Below are 19432 nucleotides of genomic sequence, written 5' to 3' on the forward strand. Positions count from 1 at the left end.
GCCCTCCTGCGTCTGCTCACCAATCCAAGTTCAATCATAAAGAAACAAACACCCTCCACCTTCGGCTGTGTTCAACAGTTCTAAGTTGTCCTTCTGATCTCAGACCAATATCAAGTACTTTGGTTTAGGTGCTTATTTTCTCAACCTACTTCAGAGTTTAGAGTATTACAGAGGTCATGGTTTTGTACATATTGATTACTACATCCCGAGAACGGCGTGTTGTTGAGAAAAGGTAACAGGATTAACAGCATCCTGAAATGAAGCAGTAAGTATGAGGAGGGAAGTCAGATTTCAGCATCAGATAATACAGAGCCACGGCAATGACAAGGAGAACCTGAAAAGACCAATGGCTCGGGCAGCTGGTTGGCTGGGTTTTGCAGTTGCTGGCAGGTTAGACTAATGTCGGTCCTCAGTAGGCGACAGGCGTTCCTCTGGCCGTTGTGGTTGTAGCAGTGTCTGTAAGGGGAGCTGCTCCTAGCTGCTTATTGTAGCTATTAAAAGAAAACCCCAGCATGCTCCCTGAGTGTCTTCAGAATGTAAAAAGTCATGTGTGCTAATTGAATTCAGTATAAAATGTCAATGTTTTCCCCACAACATGACTTCAGCATTGTCTTCCCAGTGGGAAACCGTGTCTTAGCACCACAAGGCTTAGAGTTTGCACTAATTCTCACAGAAGATGAAACTAGCACCCACATTTTGTTTACTCAACATAAGGCCTTTTTCCAGAGATGGTGCCAATTGTTGTTTTTTATAACCCAATTGCAAGAGCACACTGAAAGTTTTTTGTTTAACTTTCCCAGTTATATTGGTATTATTCCCACTGCCAGAGTTCTGCAAGTCAAGGAAAGTGCATCCCGCCCGCGGAGGCCAAGTTTGATCCGGACTGTGTCCATGCATGTGGGTACTAATGCCCGTCCTGGAGAGAGGCATGCATGCCACCCGTGGAGGCCAAGGTTGATCCGGACTGTGTCCATGCATGTGGGTAGTAATACCCGTCCTGGAGAGAGGAATGCATGCCACCCATGGAGGCCTAGTTGATCCGGACTGTGTCCATGCATGTGGGTAGTAATGCCCGTCCTGGAGAGAGGAATGCATGCCACCCGTGGAAGTCTAGGTGGAGGCCAAGGTTGATCCGGACTGTGTCCATGCATGTGGGTAGTAATGCCCGTCCTGGAGAGAGGAATGCATGCCACCCGTGGAGGCCAAGGATGATCCGACTATGTCCATGCATGTGGGTAGTAATGCTCGTCCTGGAGAGAGGAATGCATGTCGCCCGTGGAGGCCAAGGTTGATCCGGACTGTGTCCATGCATGTAGGTAGTAATGCTCATCCTGGAGAGAGGAATGCATGCCGCCTGTGGAGGCCAAGGATGATCCGGACTGTGTCCATGCATGTGGGTAGTAATACCCGTCCTGGAGAGAGGAGTGCATGCCACCCGTGGAGGCCAAGGATGATCCAGACTGTGTCCATGCATGTGGGTAGTAATGCCCGTCCTGGAGAGAGGAATGCATGCCGCCCGTGGAGGCCAAGGATGATCCGACTATGTCCATGCATGTGGGTAGTAATGCTCGTCCTGGAGAGAGGAATGCATGCCGCCCGTGGAGGCCAAGGTTGATCCGGACTGTGTCCATGCATGTAGGTAGTAATGCTCGTCCTGGAGAGAGGAATGCATGCCGCCCGTGGAGGCCAAGGATGATCCGGACTGTGTCCATGCATGTGGGTAGTAATACCCGTCCTGGAGAGAGGAGTGCATGCCACCCGTGGAGGCCAAGGATGATCCAGACTATGTCCATGCATGTGGGTAGTAAGGCCCATCCTGGAGAGAGGAATGCATGCCACCCATGGAGGCCTAGTTGATCCGGACTGTGTCCATGAATGTGGGTAGTAATGCCCGTCCTGGAGAGAGGAATGCATGCCACCCATGGAGGCCTAGTTGATCCGGACTGTGTCCATGCATGTGGGTAGTAATGCCCGTCCTGGAGAGGAGTCACGGCACTGAGAGCTGCAGATGGCCTGTGTAGGGTGGAGCACTAAGCTGCCACTTAATTCTCAGCACCGTGAACAGCTGTGGGTCTCTGCATTCAGTGCCAGCCACTACTGAGAGAAGCCTCTCTGGTTAAGGCTAGGAGTAACGTGTGTTTCTGCAGATGCTCCAGGTCAGACACCGCCCCCTTTGCCTGTAGAGGAAAGAATTCTTGTGGGAGAGGGGGCAGAAAAACTGTTAGAGTCAGAAGATGGGGAGAGGGTTGTGAAATCCTCTCTTTTTTGACTTGGCACAGCAGGGCAGCCATGACCTCACGGTGCCTATGACTGCCTACACAAGACAGTCAATCAACAGGCAATCAGAGACTGAAGAACTATTGACTACCCAGGAATCCTTGGGGACAGTCATTGTTTTTAATTATATGCTCACTTAAGAACCCACTTGTTCCAAACCCCAGGTCCCACAGATAATCCTGGTTAAACTCAAGGTGTCTCAAAACAAACAAAATGGCAAGTGTGGGCAGGAGACTTGGGGAGAGTGATGGGTGGGAAAGTACTAGAGAGGGTGAGGGTCACAGTAATCAGAATGCACTTCTTCATATAGGAACCTGTCAAAGAACAAATTCAATACGCTTATTTTTTTTAAAAAAGAGTCACAAATGGAAATTTTTACATATTTATTGAAACGAGTTTCCAAAGAAATTCTCCCAGGCAATGTTATCAACTTTACTTTAAAAAGAAACGCACCAAAGCATGTGTCTTTAAAATGGTTCTTTTTGGTTTTTGGGTTTCTTTGAGTAAGGTATGACACAGTCCAGGCTAACCACAAACTCCCTCTGTGGCAGAGAATGACCTTGAACTTGTAGGAATGACCTTCCTGCAGCCAGCCGAGTTTATGCTAAGAACTGAACCCAGGGCTCTGTGTGTGTGAGCAAACAACTCCCAACTGGGATATATTCCCTGCCCATCTTTATTTTAAAATCTGATTTGTTCTGATTAACTATCCAGCTCGAACAAACTGATGAGGTTTTTTTTTCTATTAATAATGTAAAAGATAAATTTTTTTAAAAGAATTCTTGGAGGGCTGGAGGGAATGGGTAAGGGCACTGACTATCCTTCCTGAGGTCCTGCGTTCCATTCCCAGCAACCATGTAGTGGCTCACAGTCATCCACAATGAGACCTGATGCCCTCCTCTGTTGTGCGGGCACACAAGCAAATGGAGCAGTCGTATACATAGGTAAATAAGTTTTTTAAAAAAGAATTCTTGAAATTGTCATATACATATGCTGTGCTCTGACTGATTAAAAATAAAGATTCAGGATCCTAGGGTTAACTTGACCGCTTGACCCATGCTAATATCATGAGTCTTGCCAGAGCAAACTAGCTCTGTAGAAAGTTCCTGTGCACTGTGCAGCTAGAGAATCCAACACAGTTCTCAGATGTAAACCCAACGTCTTGCAGGTCAATTGGTTTCTTTGGGAGTTTGAGGTTATTTAGCAGATTGGATGAGAATTTCATTATCAACTCACAAAACACTGCTTTATCCAGAGTAACAGTCCAAGACCTCGGGCACTTCTGAGGACTTCTGAAGTTTGATATTGGACAGGATTAGATCAAGGTCAAAGGCCTGGGTAGTCAGTGAGGATCTTAGACAGCCCAAGAAAGAGGGAACTAGACTTTTCAGAGAAAGACTAGCAAATTTCAGGGAACAGTTGTGGGCAGAAGAAAGGATGAACAATGATGGGTCAGACAGCAGCATTTGCTGGGTGAATGTCTGAGAATCGGGGCAGGTTACAAATTGATTGTGAATGTCCAGGGGCAGGGACAGAGCCATGTCAGAACACTGAGGGCATGACAGACCAATCTGTTGAGGATGCACTGGCGAACACTGTCCTTTGTCAGAGCAAAGTCCCAGGACAGCAGAAGAGCCAGGATCCCATGCAACCAGAGTTGTCTTCCACCCTAGCTTGCAGTTCTGTCTATAAAATTATCTGCATAGCTCAGAAGGCAAGAGCTCGATGAAGGGTCCTCAAGGAGGCAGAAGGCACCCCGTGGAGCATGAAGGTAGCTTTTCAAACACAGACTCCAAATTCAGCAGCAAAAAGTTCAGTTAGCTTCATCTCCCCTCGGTTTATACGTGGTTAGCAGAATAAAATTCTCATTCTTTGTTTCTTTCCTGGAATAAAATACCAAACATCCCAGGAGAGCTAAGGACTCAATTTGCTAGATGACTTTTCAAAGGTCAGAGCTAGAAAGCTAAGGATTAAATGGGACTGGCTTGATGGAGGAGAAGATATTAGTGAGCCCTTCTGCATTTCATGCCAGCGTTTTTAGCACAAGGATGTCCAGGAATCTCATGTAGAATGTCTTCTCTCATGGCCTGATAGCCACCTCCTGGAGTGTTGTGTGGGGGCTAGGGACTTTTCCCAGCTCTACAGGAAGAGCATAGCATGCAGGAGAGACTGCAGAGCACAGCAAACCGCAGCTGCCACAGGTACAGATCTATCTTGTTCACCCTTGAGAATCTCCACAATGATCTCAGCCTGCATGCATTCCATACCGCGTGCCCGTACAGGACAGGCCTGTGGGATGAGACAAGATCAAAACAACAGCTTTGAGATGTTGCAAGGTGATCTTGGTGGAGAGGGAAAATGTTGCTTCTCTCTTTAAAGATGGTTATTTCTTCTGCCCAGTTTTCAAAGGTGACTGAGATGTGGCTGAGTGTGGCTAGGTGCAAGTCTACGAGCCACTCAAGGGTCTTCCGTGAGGGCTCTGCCCTTCCTTGCTGTATTTCCTTAGCAGGTGAGAAACAAGCTCAACAGCCCCCTGAGATAGTGTGGATATGAAACACTTGCTTTGTTCGGTGTCTTCTCTGTGACATGGTGTGACGTGAGGAAAGTCCCAGAAGAACAGAGTTCACCTGTCAGAGGACGTGAATAACGAGACCATGTCATCCAAAGCCGGGAGGTAGTGCGGTGACCGGGAAGAAGACCAGCTTCTTTATTGGAATCCTTAGAAGTGAAGCAGACCAGTGATGGCGACTTAAAGGTGATCACAATGAGTGAGGAGGGGACACCCACTGATCAGAAGTACTCCTTCTGCACCCCGAGTTCCTCGCAGACTGTTACTGTGGCAGGTAGCCAGGCCTTTCCTAGGACTAGTCCCTGGGATGTCATCATCTGAAGAGGGGTGGTGGAAGAAACAGTAAAAGGGTCTTGTGTCTACGCTGATTTGAAACGAATGGAACTTGTCTCCTCTTCATCTTCCCGTGGCAGGCCCAGCAGGTGCCCTCAGGGAGTGTGCTCTTGGAGAATACCAACACCGCTCAGATTAGGACTCACTGTCGCTGGAAGAGAAACACAGAACAGAACAATAGCACATCTCCAAGAAGCCAGGGAAAGGTGATCCCTCGATTGCAGAGGCAAGTCAGGAGTCTAAATGATCAGAAAGCCAGCAGTGTTTACCTTACAACTTCCCAAATAAGGGGCAGTTTGAATTTTATATTTGATTCTTAAAGGAGAAATTCTTGTACACCACTAGACAAACCCTAGCTCTCCCCAAACCCGTCCCCAGTGACAGGGGAACCAGATGGAGTTGGGGGCTCTCTCATTTAATTAAATCTAATCCCATTCCCCATGAATAGATGCCAAATGTCTTTTCAAAAACAAACAAACAGACAAACAAATAAAACACACATGTGCTGTTTTCCCTTCAGAGTTTGTGGTCCTGGCTTGTTTTCAACAGTGCGTCTTGTTCAAGCCCACAGAGGGGCCGGGGCATGATCTCTGCACCATGCAGAAATCCATCATAGGTATCTTGGGATGTGAATGGTTATAAGCTATGGACCGGGTCATTGAACATAACCATGCTGTTGGCTAACTCATGCTTCTTTGGTTTTCTGGTTTCTAGTTTGGCTATCTTTGTCCAATATCTGACTTCACAGCTTTTCCCCAGTATGGCAGGAGGCCACTTGCTTATCCTGGAGAGCAGGCAGAGCCCTGCTTCTTGCTTCCTGCTTCTCCTCTGGGTTTGCTGTCCTCTCTGCTACATTCCAGTGCATCTCTAGGTTTGTCAACTCTACTTCCACGGAAGGGCATGAATGACCACAGTGTGCAGTTGAGCTCGCTCTCCTTGGCCCTCAGGTATGTGCATTGTACTGCAGTCTTCAAACTCGGTCTACAGAGGCTCAGCAAAGCACTGTGTATTAGCTAGAGTTTACACCTGCAGTCAGCAATTACAGCCTGGGAAACAGCGGGAACTGTCTCGGAAAAACAAACAAAACAACCACAATAGATGATAGATCAGTCGATAGATAGATGTGTCCTTGACAGGGGAGCGAGACACAACTCTCTCCCTCACTTCCACCTCTCTCCCTCCCCCCTCTCTCCCTATCCCTCTCCCTCTCTCTCCCCCTCCCTCCTTCACCCCCCCCCCGTGTGTGTGTGTGTAATTGTGGGAACAAGGGAAACATGGAAGAGGGAGAAGGGGGGCAGAACTGTATCCGATGCACTGATGCAGGGGAATAAAGCAAAGAATGACCTCTAGAACAAAACTTATTAAATGTGGGCAATGGACAGAATTCCTCTCCTGTGGAGTATAACTCACTGACAGAAAGCATGCTTACTACACGGACTCTCAAGTCTGTAACTTGTCTTTGATCACCAACATCCCCTCCACGCTAAAGGAGGAGTATTCTCCAAGAGTTAGGTACTAACAAACCTTTAATCACGTCATTCTGAAAAGCTCAAAGGGAGCTAGTGAAGGTTTCATTTCTTGGAAACAGAGTGGTAAGAAGACAGCATTGCTCAGGGAAGAAGGCCATCCCTGTGGAGCAGAAGTCCCCAGATGGTACGTTCTCCTTTTTATGACGTTATCTAGCAAGACCCTCTCATCTGTAACACTGAGCTTTGCTCAATGGTTTTAGCACAAATGGTTTTCAAAATTATCGTAAAACCAATCCATGTTTGTTTTTTTAATTGGAAAATACAGGCCTGGGGATGTAGCCAGCCAGTGGTAGAATTCTTGGCTACCACATGCAAGGTCCTGGGTTCTATCTCCAGCAAGCCTGACTCCCAGAGCAGAATAAAGACACCAGAACTTCAAATAGCTAGTACTGCACCGTTTGTGCTCACGAACATTTTTCTATTCTAAAGATATCTTCTTCTTTGATCAAAAATAGGATCTTGATATGTACATTGTTCTGTAATCTATCTTTTCCACTCCTGGTCACACAGGGTGGGGTACGGTTTAGGGTTGTGGCTCTTCCTAGCACACCTAAGGCTTAATCCCAGCACTGCAACCCACAGAGTAAAACCTCCCCCATCTCTCCCATCTCCGCCTTCCTTTTTAGTAGCTACACAGAGACCTATTAACCCATTAAATATTTTTTAAAATGAGGCTTAAGAATTCAGTACAATAATAGGGTGTTTACATACACTGAAGCTTTAAATTCAATCCCCAGTACTAAAGAAAGAAATGAAGGAGGGAAGAAGGAAAGACAACTAGAAAAAGATTCATAGAACAACAATAATACCCATCTCTAACCAATACTTATAATATATATTATAACTAACTCTTTAGGCTACTTCTAATTTTAACTTTTATGAACACTTCCAATTCCCTTTGCATAAGTCTCTACAAGAGGAATTTTGGGGGAGGGGGAAGAGGAATTTTTGGCGCTTTCAGACCCATTGTTAAATGTTCTCTTTTTTTTTTCTTTGAAGACCTACCGGGTTCTCTGTGTAACAGCCCTGATTATCCTGGAACTCACTGTTATAGAGCAGGCTGGCCTCAAGCTCACAGAGATCCATCTACCTCTGCCTCCTGAGTGCCGGGATTAAAGATGCGAGCCGCCACCGCCTGGATAAATGGCCCCTCTTCTAAGTGAAAAAGCTTTCATATTTCTAAGTGAAAAAGCTTTCATATTTCTAAGTGAAAAAGCTTTCATATTTCATTTACCTGTGCTTTTGCTTAGCCTTTTGTTTTTGTTTACTTTTTTATTACGAAGAAGAATATACTTTTTCAAACATTGATTGGTAATTTCAATGTTGCTAATTTACTTCTTGATAAACTTTGCTCGTATATAAACTAAGTCGATTATCTTTTTACTGGTTTAGGTAGGAAGAATAATTTGATTCATTATCTATCATTCAAATCATCTCCAGCTTTTAATTTTTGTTCTAATTTTTTGTTTTGTCTTCTTCGAGGAGGGGTCTCATCTGTGGCTGCTGTGTGGCAGTTTCTTCTGAGAGGAAAACCTTCCGTCTTGGAGGAAAGTCAGTTAAAGCCCACAATGTTCAATGGGAGAAAGGACAGCAGGCTAAAGGGAGGTGAAACATCCCATCCTGCAGGGAAGTTTATCAACACTGCAAGTCAACAAAGGCTTCAGGAAGCTCCCAAAACTGACCAGATTCAGTGGGTCCCTTCCTCCTCAAGCATGTAAAAGCAAAAAGGACACTGGAAGACACTCAGACCAGCTGCACTCCAACCTGTGGAGCTGCCTACAGGCTGTGCCTCCAGGTTCCCAGCTTTTGTGAGCTGTCACCTTTGCTGGGGTGGGCTTTGGTGATTGCAGCTGTCTCTGAGTCACTCTGCTTCTGTAAATAACCCTAGGAAAACTCCCGGGTCCACCAGTTTGGACCTCTGTGGTATCCTCACCCTGGCCATTTATCTGGTCAGTCATCAGTTCCCTGTCTGGAGCAGGTAGATGCTGTCCACCCGTCCTGAGAACAGACACACACACCAGTAGCCCAGGCTGCTCCAGAACTCACTCTGTAGATCAGGTTAACCTTGAACTTGTGTGCTTCTTCTGCCTCTGCCTCCCGGGTGTTAGGACCGCAGGCATGTACCACCATGCCACCATGCCAGGCTATTTATTTTGTTTTGCTTCCTTTTCAAACAGGGTCTTAACTCTGTCGATTATCCTTGAACTGACAGTGATCCTCCTGCCTCAGTGCTTATTGCAGGTGTGAGCTCTCACATTCAGCTCCCCATTAACGACTCCCACCTGGTGCTAGGAGAACCATGTTTAGTCTCTCGAGTGGTCCCCATGAGTCTCCTGACATCCGGCCCCAGCTCACATCCCGCCTAATCTGTGCATGGTCACTTTCCCAAACAAAATGTGCACTGGGACTTACTTGTAAAAGATCGGGTTGAATTTGAAACGATAAGTTCGCATTATTGTTGAAAAGAAAAGTATTGTCTCAGGCCCCCCAAGATCAAGTTCTCAGCACAAAGGAGACTTATTTGCCCCAGAAGGACAGAGGGCAGGGATAAGAGACAAAGACAGGAGATAGAGGAGGAGGAGCAGGGGACGGGAACAAGGGAAAGGGGACAGGGATATTTGTCTGAGAGAACAAAGAACTGTCCTGGATAGAGGAGACAGATGTGGCACATGGGGAAATGGCAGTTTATAAAGGTAAAAGCTTGTGTTAGGATGAGGTATTTGATTCTAATTGGACATGTTAATTCAGCTATCTAAAGGGAGCTTTTGATTGGTGGGCTTCAATACTTTGATTTCTGGACCTTAGTAGTCAGCCTTAGGAGAAGGAAGTGGCCAAATATGAGAACAGACCCCGGGGTCTAGCTTTAGGAATGTCATCTAACAGTTTTAAGCAAGGAAGAGGGAATCAGGAGACAGGCAGGGCCTGCCAGAGCTGTGCTTGCCAGACCTGGGCTGGTTAGGGTCCCTTCATTTGTCTTTGATTTACGCCCCTTGGTAAAAGGACTGACGGTTTGGATTGGAGGTAAATCATGTGCTTAGCATGTGAGAGTTTCTGAGTTCAGTCCTCAACATCAAATAATAAATTAATCAATAAATAAATTTGTGTGTATGTGGGAACATGTGTGTATGTGTGTGTGTTCATGTTCATGGATGCTTAGGGTGTGTAAGCTGGAAGAGGGTGTCCGGCTCCACCACTCTCTGCCTCACTCTCTAAGACAGCCTCTTTCCATGAGCGTGGCGCTAGGCTGTTGGCTAGCAACCCATCACAAGTCTCCTGCTTCTGTCTCCACAGTGCTGGGGTTAAAGTCAAGTGTGGGATCACACCCAGGGTTTTTACGGTGTGTCCTTGGGTCCAAGCTCAGGTTCTCATGCTCAAAAGCAAGTACATTATCTTTTGTATCCTCTGCCATACCCACCATACCCTTCCCCACCCACCACGCCCTCCCCCACCCACCGCGCCCTCCCCCACCCACCGCGTCCTCCCCCACCCACCGTGCCCTCCCCCCACCCACCGTACCCTTCCACACACACCATGCCCTCCCACCGCGCCCTCTCCCACCCACCGCGTCCTCCCCCACCCACCGCGTCCTCCCCCACCCACCGCGCCCTCCCCCACCCACTGTATCCTCTCCTCTTCCAGTACATAAATATTCGAACCTTAGAAATGATTATTCTGTTCCTCTTGCTGTAGGTATTAGTGCTGGGTAGTTCCCATGTTTTTGTGGCTTTTACGGTAGCTACAGTATGGGGATACACTAACCAGTGGATTCTAAGCATAGGAAGAACACTCAATCTGGCTGGAGTTTGAATCAGGGCCCAGGTACTTCCTTGCTGTGTGACCATGGTCAAGTTAACCTTCCTTAGCTCTAATTCCCTTGTCTGCTCTCATCTGCAAAGCACACCTAATAATTATCCAGCTCATATTGTGTGGAATAATGTGAAGAACAAATGAGGGCTGAGTGTGACCCAGAGGAAAGCGTGAGAGAGGCTCTGGCCTCAGTCCTGAGCACCACACACTGAGATCCATGCCTACTGCTAATGCTTATTCTGCAGACCGAGCACTGGCTCGCTAGTTATCTGGAACAGTGCCACAGAGTCTCAAAGGCTTTAAAATGTCTGTGGAGGCGCACTTTGAATTTCTAAGGAGAAGCATTTTGTTTAGCAGTAGCGTTTACTTAACTCCTCCAAAGCAAAGTACTCATGACCTCTGGAACATCATAGAGGGCTGACAGAGTCCCAGCATAGACACAAGCTGCGTCTGCTTTGATGAGACATCAGGCCATTCCCAGAGAGCAGCTGCCCTCCTGGCATTCTATGTGGTGTGATGTTCACCAGGTCAGCGAGTTAGTCAGAAACTTCCTCCCCACAGTCCCTCACACTCCTACACCCCACACCTCCACAGCTCCCACAGTCCCCATACCTCTACACTCCAACACCCCTACAATCCCCCACAACTCCCCACAGCCCCACACCCCCACAGCCCTCCACACCCCCACACTTCCACAGCCCCACAGTCCCCACACCCTCATAGCCCCCACAGCCCCCTACAACTCCCCACAACCCCCCACAGCCCCCCACAGCCCCTCACAGCCCCTCACAGCCCCAGCACCGTGGCCCAGGGCACCCCCCCACCACAGGCTCAGTCTTTTATTTAGTTCGATATGCTCGCTGCTGCCTCTGGTTGTTCGTCATCGCTGGGAAACGATCAAATAAGCCATGCGTTTTTAACTCTAGCAAACCCTGGAGTTCCCTGTTAAAAATACCTTGGCGAGCTGCCACCGAGCCGCAGCAAACACAATAGCGGCTCGGCGCTCAGCGGTCCTGGATTGCCGTCATGTGCACGCGTGCAGTTTTAGAAACTTATTTCTGACAGCGACATTAACGAGCAATTTGTCTAGGAGTGTTGCTTAAACACGCGAAGAACACGGAACACCTTTCCACAGCACACACAGGAACAACAGAAGGACAGACTGTCAAACAGTCTTCAAGAAGGTACTTGACTGGCATGCTGCCAGCAGAATTGGGGCAGATTCAGCTCGAGTACCTCACTTCGTAGCCGCGACTCTGTTGGTCCAGACTGGGCAGCCACCCTGTCCCCCTGACCATCTATCTGGCAGCAGTCCTGAGCTATGGCCACAGCTAATGCAGCCCTCTCTCAAGATGGCAATGCGCCATCACTAAGCCCTTCGGAGGCCTCGATGCTCTGACTCAGTTTCAGGGAGTGCAGCAATCAGTTTGGCATGAAGTCACGGAACAATTAGATGGAGCTCCTTTCTCATCGATATAAAGTCCCTTCTTCCCGACAGAGGCCTGGCCTGGGTGGAGTTACAGAGATGAGGCTAGGAATCAGCCCAAGACACAGAGAGTGTGCCTGGCGTGGAGGCACAATCTGGTGTACACACACACACACACACACACACACACACACACACACTTACACTCCTGTCTTTAACATTGCCCTGTCTGTCTGTTTTGTATCCCTCATGATACTAGACCTAGATTTGAGCAAAACTAGTTCAATGTGTATATTGAGACGGGGCTTCTCTGTGTAGCCTTGGCTGTCCTGGAACTTGCTCTGTAGACCAGGCTAGACTTGACCTCAACGATCTCCCTGCCTCTGCCTCTTGAGTGTGTGTGCAACTACACCTGGCTAGTTCACTCTTCATATTTGTGCACTTGAAGGAGACTGTTGTGGGTTTTTTAAGGGGCTAGATAGGAGGAAAAGGGAAGAAACTACCAAAGAAACACTGGATGTGACCACAGACATCTAATACTTTACTGTCTCTGCACTGTGGCACAAAATAAACCCCACCTATGGACAGAGATGCGGAGCAGACAATGGGCACTTGGTTACATGTGCACCTCCCTGTCTGTTCACGCTGTCCCAGCAGACAGAAGCACTAACTGTCTGCCTAGTGACTCAGGAGAAAGGAGCATGTTGTGAGCCTGGATAAGCCAGGACCAGGCGGACTCTGTCGGGAATGGACCACTATCTCGTGGCATTTGGGAGATGGGTGTTGTGCGGGTGGGGTCAGACAATGGAAGAGTACGCCTTCTCTAGAGATCTGAACAGTGGACCGTAAGGCCCACCAAATGGATCTGTTCTTATCATCGCGTGCTGGCAGGACCCAGCAAGGTTGGCGATGAAATTCTTTCCACTCTGGGCTGCCCCTGTGCCCTTTCTAGACTCTGAATACCACAGAAAGGACTTCTTCTTTGCCTGGTGCAAGCTACGTAAGAGGGGATTATGGGGAAAGGCCACTAAGGTGGGAAATAAGACTAGAGATCCCCCAACTCCTTTGCTTTCTTTTCCTATTAATATTTTGTTTTTGTTTTGGCCATGACAACCTCGCTGCAAAGGTCTTGAAGTATTTTGCATAGATCTGATCCTTGCTAAAATCCTATTTGGGGACTGGGCATGTGCACAGTAGCAGAACACTGGCCCCACCGGTACAAGGTTCAGGGTTCCGATTCTGGTCTAGGAATAGAATTCCATAGTTCAAGAAAAATGTCCACTCTCAGGTAAAGGGCTAAGAGATGGTTAATGGGGGATTTGATCAAAGTAAACTGGAGGGATATATGAAATTATAATGACATCTATTATCTTGTGACAATAATGTGCCCTAAAAGTAACAAATGTATATATTTAAAATGTCAATCTGTGTAAATACTTCCATCATTCCAATATTCAGAAAGCTGAGAAAGGAAGATCATGAGTCCAAGGCCAGCCTGGGCTACATAGTAAGATCCCAACTCAATACAGAGGCAGAGATGGGGGGCTACAGGGCGAGAGAAAGGAAGGGAGGAGAAAAGGAGAGAAGAGGAGAGCACGAAAGGGGAGCAAGAAATAGTCAGCGAGAACGGGGAAGTGAAAGTCAAGGGCTGGGATGGGCTCGGACAGAGCTGACTTTCCCAGAAGCTCAGAGGACGTCTGACAGACCCTGCAAACGGATTCCAGAAGCCTTCTATCATCAGGAGGATGGACAATGTGGCCGTCATTAAATCCACCCCTTATCTGCCGTCCCTCCCCTGCTTTCTGAAGCATTAAGGTCACCTTATTGGGGAGAGGGTGTCTCAGGGGTCAATGCCAACAGCTACTTGATGATGATGTATCGATTGTAACAAGTGAGTCACCTGTGGGGAGGTGAGCTGGGCTGTGTGTGAGTGACAGTCCCTGTAAAATCATTCCGCTTTTAATATCATCTGCCTGTGGAAGTCACCAGAACAGATGTGGTCAAATGGTGAGATTGGCCTGCTAGAACTCCAGGACCGGCTCCCCCCGGACGGGGAATGGGTGAAGCCCTGGCAGGTGTCCTAGTAAAGCCAGACGGTTCCAGATCCACGGAGGAGTTCAGATACTCACTTGCAAAATGATCGGTTCACATAGAACAACTCTCCAAACAGATAAGGGCTGTTTTGTCTTACAGGCAGCTTATTTCAAGACCAACCTCTCTATGGTTTAAAAAGAAAACCAAGATTTTTTAATACAATTTCTTTATCGTACAATCCTGTAAGAGCAGGTCTCTTCAGCGATGGCAGTAATCGCAAAGTGTGAGATCCAGGTGCCTAAAACAGCTGACATTTCTTAATCCCAAGGGTGCAGCGATGGTGTTGATGGTTTGAGGGTGATCGGTACTGACCTACGCAGCATCTCGTTAGGAGGGGAAGGTTAAAATATGTGGAAAAGATATTCCTCTGGGATGTCCCTTGTCCTACAACAGTGGCATTATTTTCCTTTCTTTTACCTTCCTCTTACTACCTGGAATCTCATTTTAAGTGAGATAGAGTATTTTCCGAACTAGAGACGAATTAACACACTGGACTTCAGGTTGAGGTTGGCCTGGGTAGGACTGTGTTAGTTCATGACTGAGAGAGCCACAGGCTGGTGAACTATTAGGTAACTATTGGGATTCTAGGGGAATAGCTGCAGAGAGACAAAGACCCCGAAGGGAAACCTAATAACATCTTCACGTGCAGTACTGCGGCCTTGGGAACGGCCTGGTGACGGGTGACTGCATTCCGGAAGCATCTAAGACAAATGTGTTGATAACTCGTGTATTCACGGCCGCTCACCACGCTCTCTGACACAAGTGCTCTGTCCCTCACCATCACCGCTCAGCTCTGCTGCCTGGCTATCTTCCTGACACCCAGCAGATAACTTGGTGACCCCCCAAACCATCGCCACGCTCTGAAAAGCTTGCCCCCTCCTTAATCCCTTCTAGCTTTCTCCACCTACTGAGCAAACAGCTCTCTAATTGCAATCCCCCAAACTCACTAATTTCCCTCCTCACAAAGATGTTATCATTTAAATGATACCATCCAGGGCTAATAAATTACACCTGGCCCCAAGGCACTAAAATTTTCTAGCAAGCAGAGCCACCTAGTGGCAGAATGGAGTACATTTTTAATTTTCATTGAATTTCTCTCTGATAGCAATCCAGACTGGGTGGGTTAGGGTCCTTTGTTTGTGGGCTCGCTTTTCGAAATGTTCCTCCTAATCACGATTATTGAAAGCCAGCTCCTTTGGGCCTGTCCTCGCCACCTGTTTCCTTACCAAACACCTATCCATCCAAGGCAAATAACCTCACAGTTCAATTTGCTATAAACAGCAAATTTTAGGACTAAAACGGCTCAATAGAGTCTCTTTGTGACATCAAGGACACATCAATACTAATTTATATCTAAGGACAAAGAGCTACTGGGACACTTTGTAGTTTCCAAAACACGCTTCCTGACCGCACAGTCCTCCATGTAAGCTGACAAATTAAATTGCCGGGCATAGGGAAGGTGAACAAAACATCGTACTGTGGTTGTGGCCCGCTTCCACCCTCCATGACCCCTGAGAGAAAGCAGATGTAGACATACCTTGGGCTGAGGTTTGGCTCCTTTTCTTCCTTCAAAGTAGGTAAACATTCATGATCAGCTAAGACGGCAGAAAAACAAGTCCGTTGTTAGTCACCAGAACTGCCTTTTCTGTCCACAAAACTGACACCACTGGGCACGGACTATACCCTCTATGTGGCTACCTGTGAAGAAACAGCCCCGCTAGAGAGTTCTAGAGGTTCAAAGATTAATGATGCCGAGACTCTTGAAATGATAAGCACCCGAGTCACGCAGACACGAAGCCGCGGTGTTCTGTGCCCCTGTTGAAAAGGGCACAATCCATCACGGCTTGCTTAGTTGGGCCCCTGAAGCCCACTGTGTTCTGAAAACCAGAATATGCCGCTTGGAAGGCAGATACGGGATTAAGATGGCTGTGCCTCAGGTCCTGAAGTGTCTGCAGAACAACTTATGGCAGGAGCATCAGGAAGGTGGGGAGTGGCCAGGTTCTCCCAGGGAGCTTATTTCTTCTCCACACACACACACACACACACACACACACACACACACACGCACACACATGCACACAGCGGCGTGGTGTATTGTATGCATACCCATGTATGCCCACGTGGAGGCCACAGTTTGGCACTGGGTGCCCTCACTTATGGCTCTTCACCTTATTTTTTTGAGGCAGGGTTTCTCACTGAATACACAGTACGCTCTTCTGGGCATCATGTATGTGCACAAATGCTCCTGCTTGCACACAGATGTGGACATACACACACATAAGCTAGTAGCTAACTAGGCAGACCTATTTTAAAAATAGAAATGAGTGACCCAAAGAGGTCATCCAGTGTGCAAAATGTCTCCTTAGTGCACAAGCATCGAATTCTTGAGCTCAAATCCCCAGCACCCATGTGAAAACCTCGGTGTGGCTATATATACCCGTAAGTGCAAGCACGGTGTGTGCGTGAGAGACATCTTGCTGTCTGGACCATCTAACCAAAAAGCAACAAGTTCCAGGTTCAGTGAAAAATTCTCAAAGGAATATGAACGGAGTGTGTTAGAGGGCAGCTTTCCTCTGCACACACACACACACACACACACACACACACCACATACACCACACACACATACCACACATACACACACACAAACACCACACACCCATGCACACAAACATCACACACACAAACATCACACACACACATACACACACCCACAAACATCACACCCACATGCACACACAAACATCACACACACGCACACACATGCACAAACTCAGAAAGGAACAAATAACTACGCCATCGCCCTTTGAAAGGTCCCATTTCAACGTGTACACAATTAAAAACAGGTGCTAACCACAGATGCGATGCTGACGGTTAAGCTGGACACTGAAGGACCATTCAGACCTGTGCCAGATGGAGAGTGGCTTCAGAACTCCTGAGCGGCTGCTGAAGCCGAGGCAGCCTGCTAATCTTCCATCACCAGAGAGGCAGACAGACACTCCGGGTCTCCACGTACCGTTTCTAGTCACGCTGCTCATCCACTTGTCCAGCTCCTCCATCTCTATTTCCATCACGGAGGGTGTGTCCTCTTCAAAAATAGGGCTAGACAGAGGGCAGAAACGCACGTTTTTTTTAAAAAAAAAAAAAAAGAGCAAGCCCTGCCGACTGAATTTCATCGGGGGAAAGAATCTAGCACCTTGCCTAGTTAGAAACAACCTGATTCAGCGTGTCATGCCCCAGTCCCGCCCAAGGTCTGTCCTCCTCAAAGGAGTATCAAACTAACAGCAGGAAAGAGAGAATCTGCAAGAACCTCTCATCTGTCATTCAGGCCAAACCGGATGGCATAGAGGCCAGGGGTGAACTCAAAGAGAAACTGCTCCCTGGAGACCAAAGCCACGGTTGCCAGGGTGCTCAGAGGCTGCCTCATTCAGCTTCCTGGCCTCGCCTAGTGACACTTCTCTTTTCTTGGAATTTTGATCAACGACCCAGATCAAGAGGCCAGTCATCAGGCTACTTTTATCTGGTCTCTTTCAATGCCCAGGCTTTTCCAACTGGGAGCAATTGGAACTGCCGCTCTCAGAAGTGCCCCGGCCCCATGTCCCAGGTTTCGAGGGTATGAACAGGGGCAAAAGCTCTGGTCAGGATGGATGGGGCCATCAGGATGGATGGAACCAGGGAGGAAAGACTGCAGCTCTGAGTGCGTCGCGGATGTCGCACTGGGAAATGAAGCAGGTCGTGTCCGCTCCAGGAAAGATGATGGGAGGGGCAGGAGAGTCATTGCTCCATGCTTTTGGTGTTCACCCGGCACGAGAATATTTAACTTCTATGAATGGGGTACTGGTAGCACCCAGACAAAAATTCCTTTCTGGAAGGTGACAACAGCAGAGACCACTGGGCAAGGTTTGGAGACTAAGTCGCATCTCCCATGTGACTGTGGGGGCTGCCAGAGTCCAGGGGTACTGGCCCACAAGAGAAACCACCCAGACGGTTAACGGCTCTGTCCACCCCCGCCCCCTACTGTCCACACGGCAGGGGAACGGAGGCCTGGTGGGGAGGGTTCACTCACACTTTCAGGTTTTCGCCAATGGGCTCGTCTGAAAGAGAACACACAGGAGTCATGTCAGGGCTGACCATCTGCAGGGACTACAGCAACAACCCTGAGTCTCCTTTACAGTGGGAAGGAGAGAGTGGCGAGTGAATCGTCTTTTCAAAAACCTTGCTTTTACTTTATTTATTCTGTGCGTGCGGACCCATAGCACTTAAGCGAAGACAAGGGGACAGTTTGAGGAAGGTGGTTTTCTTCTTCTACCACGTGAGTTTCAGAGATCAAATCCAAAGCCTTTACCACTGAGGCACCGTGAGGCCCGTGGGTCACATTGCTAAAGCAGCCGCCATTAGCCTCCAAGGCACACAGTGCAGACTGCTGCGGTGAAACCAGGTTCCAATCCCCCCGAGAACCTGGGCTCTGCCACCTTTAGAGAGGAGTGCTCCCTGGGAGTGCTCACCTTCCTTATTATTTTGTATCCGCGGGAAGAAGAAAAGCATGATCAGGAAAGAAAGGAAGTGTTAAAAACAAACAAACAAACGAGCAAAACCAGGGGTTGATTCCTGACCTGCCTTCAACAAAACAATGTTCCAGATCACTTCCTTCCGACACATCGTTCTGAGCCTATGCCACACGGGCGACCCCATCAAGGGATGCCTTTGAAAGTCCCCTTCAGCCCACTCTTTGAACGTCTAGATCCCTTCACTTCTCAGGCAGTCATCCCTACCTCTGTTCAGGAAGATCCATCTGTCCCATGGGTCCCAGGCTCTGCATTTCGCTTGCTTCCTTCACAGTACTGGCCGATTTCTCACCTCTTGGACCATCTGTTTGAGTCTACTTCATCTGTCTTTCCCACTAGAGCATAGCTCCCAAAGGGCCAGGAGAGCATCTATCTGCCTTGCTCACTGTGACATGCCCCAGCCCCCATCCTGCTAGTGCAGTACCCAGCCAACACCTAGCAAATACTCACTAGGCAGATGAATAGGTTTTAATCTCAGTTGTCTACGATGGAGTTAAACTCACATCTGATATCTTGGACCTTTCATTATTATAATAGCAGGACTTCCAACCAGCTTGCCTTCAATGGATGCTGATTGGGGTGAGAGTCAGATGAAATTTGACAAAACAGCTCTAACGTGGATAAAACTCCAGATGAGCAGGTGGCAAGAATCATAGCCTAGTCCAAGCAAGCTCTGTTTAATTTGGCAGGGAGACCAACATCCCCCTGGGAAGGGAATCAGGGATGACAAGTGGGCGCACTGTGAGCAAGACAGGTGCTCTGGAAAGCAAACCTTTGCCAAGGTCCCCGGAGAGTCAGATGCTTTTGACCCCTGGCAGCGGAGGCCGCCTGG

Source organism: Microtus oregoni, unplaced genomic scaffold, assembly GCF_018167655.1.
Source record: "Microtus oregoni isolate MIOR12 unplaced genomic scaffold, Mior012 000010F_ref0000083, whole genome shotgun sequence".
NCBI lineage: Eukaryota > Metazoa > Chordata > Mammalia > Rodentia > Cricetidae > Microtus > Microtus oregoni.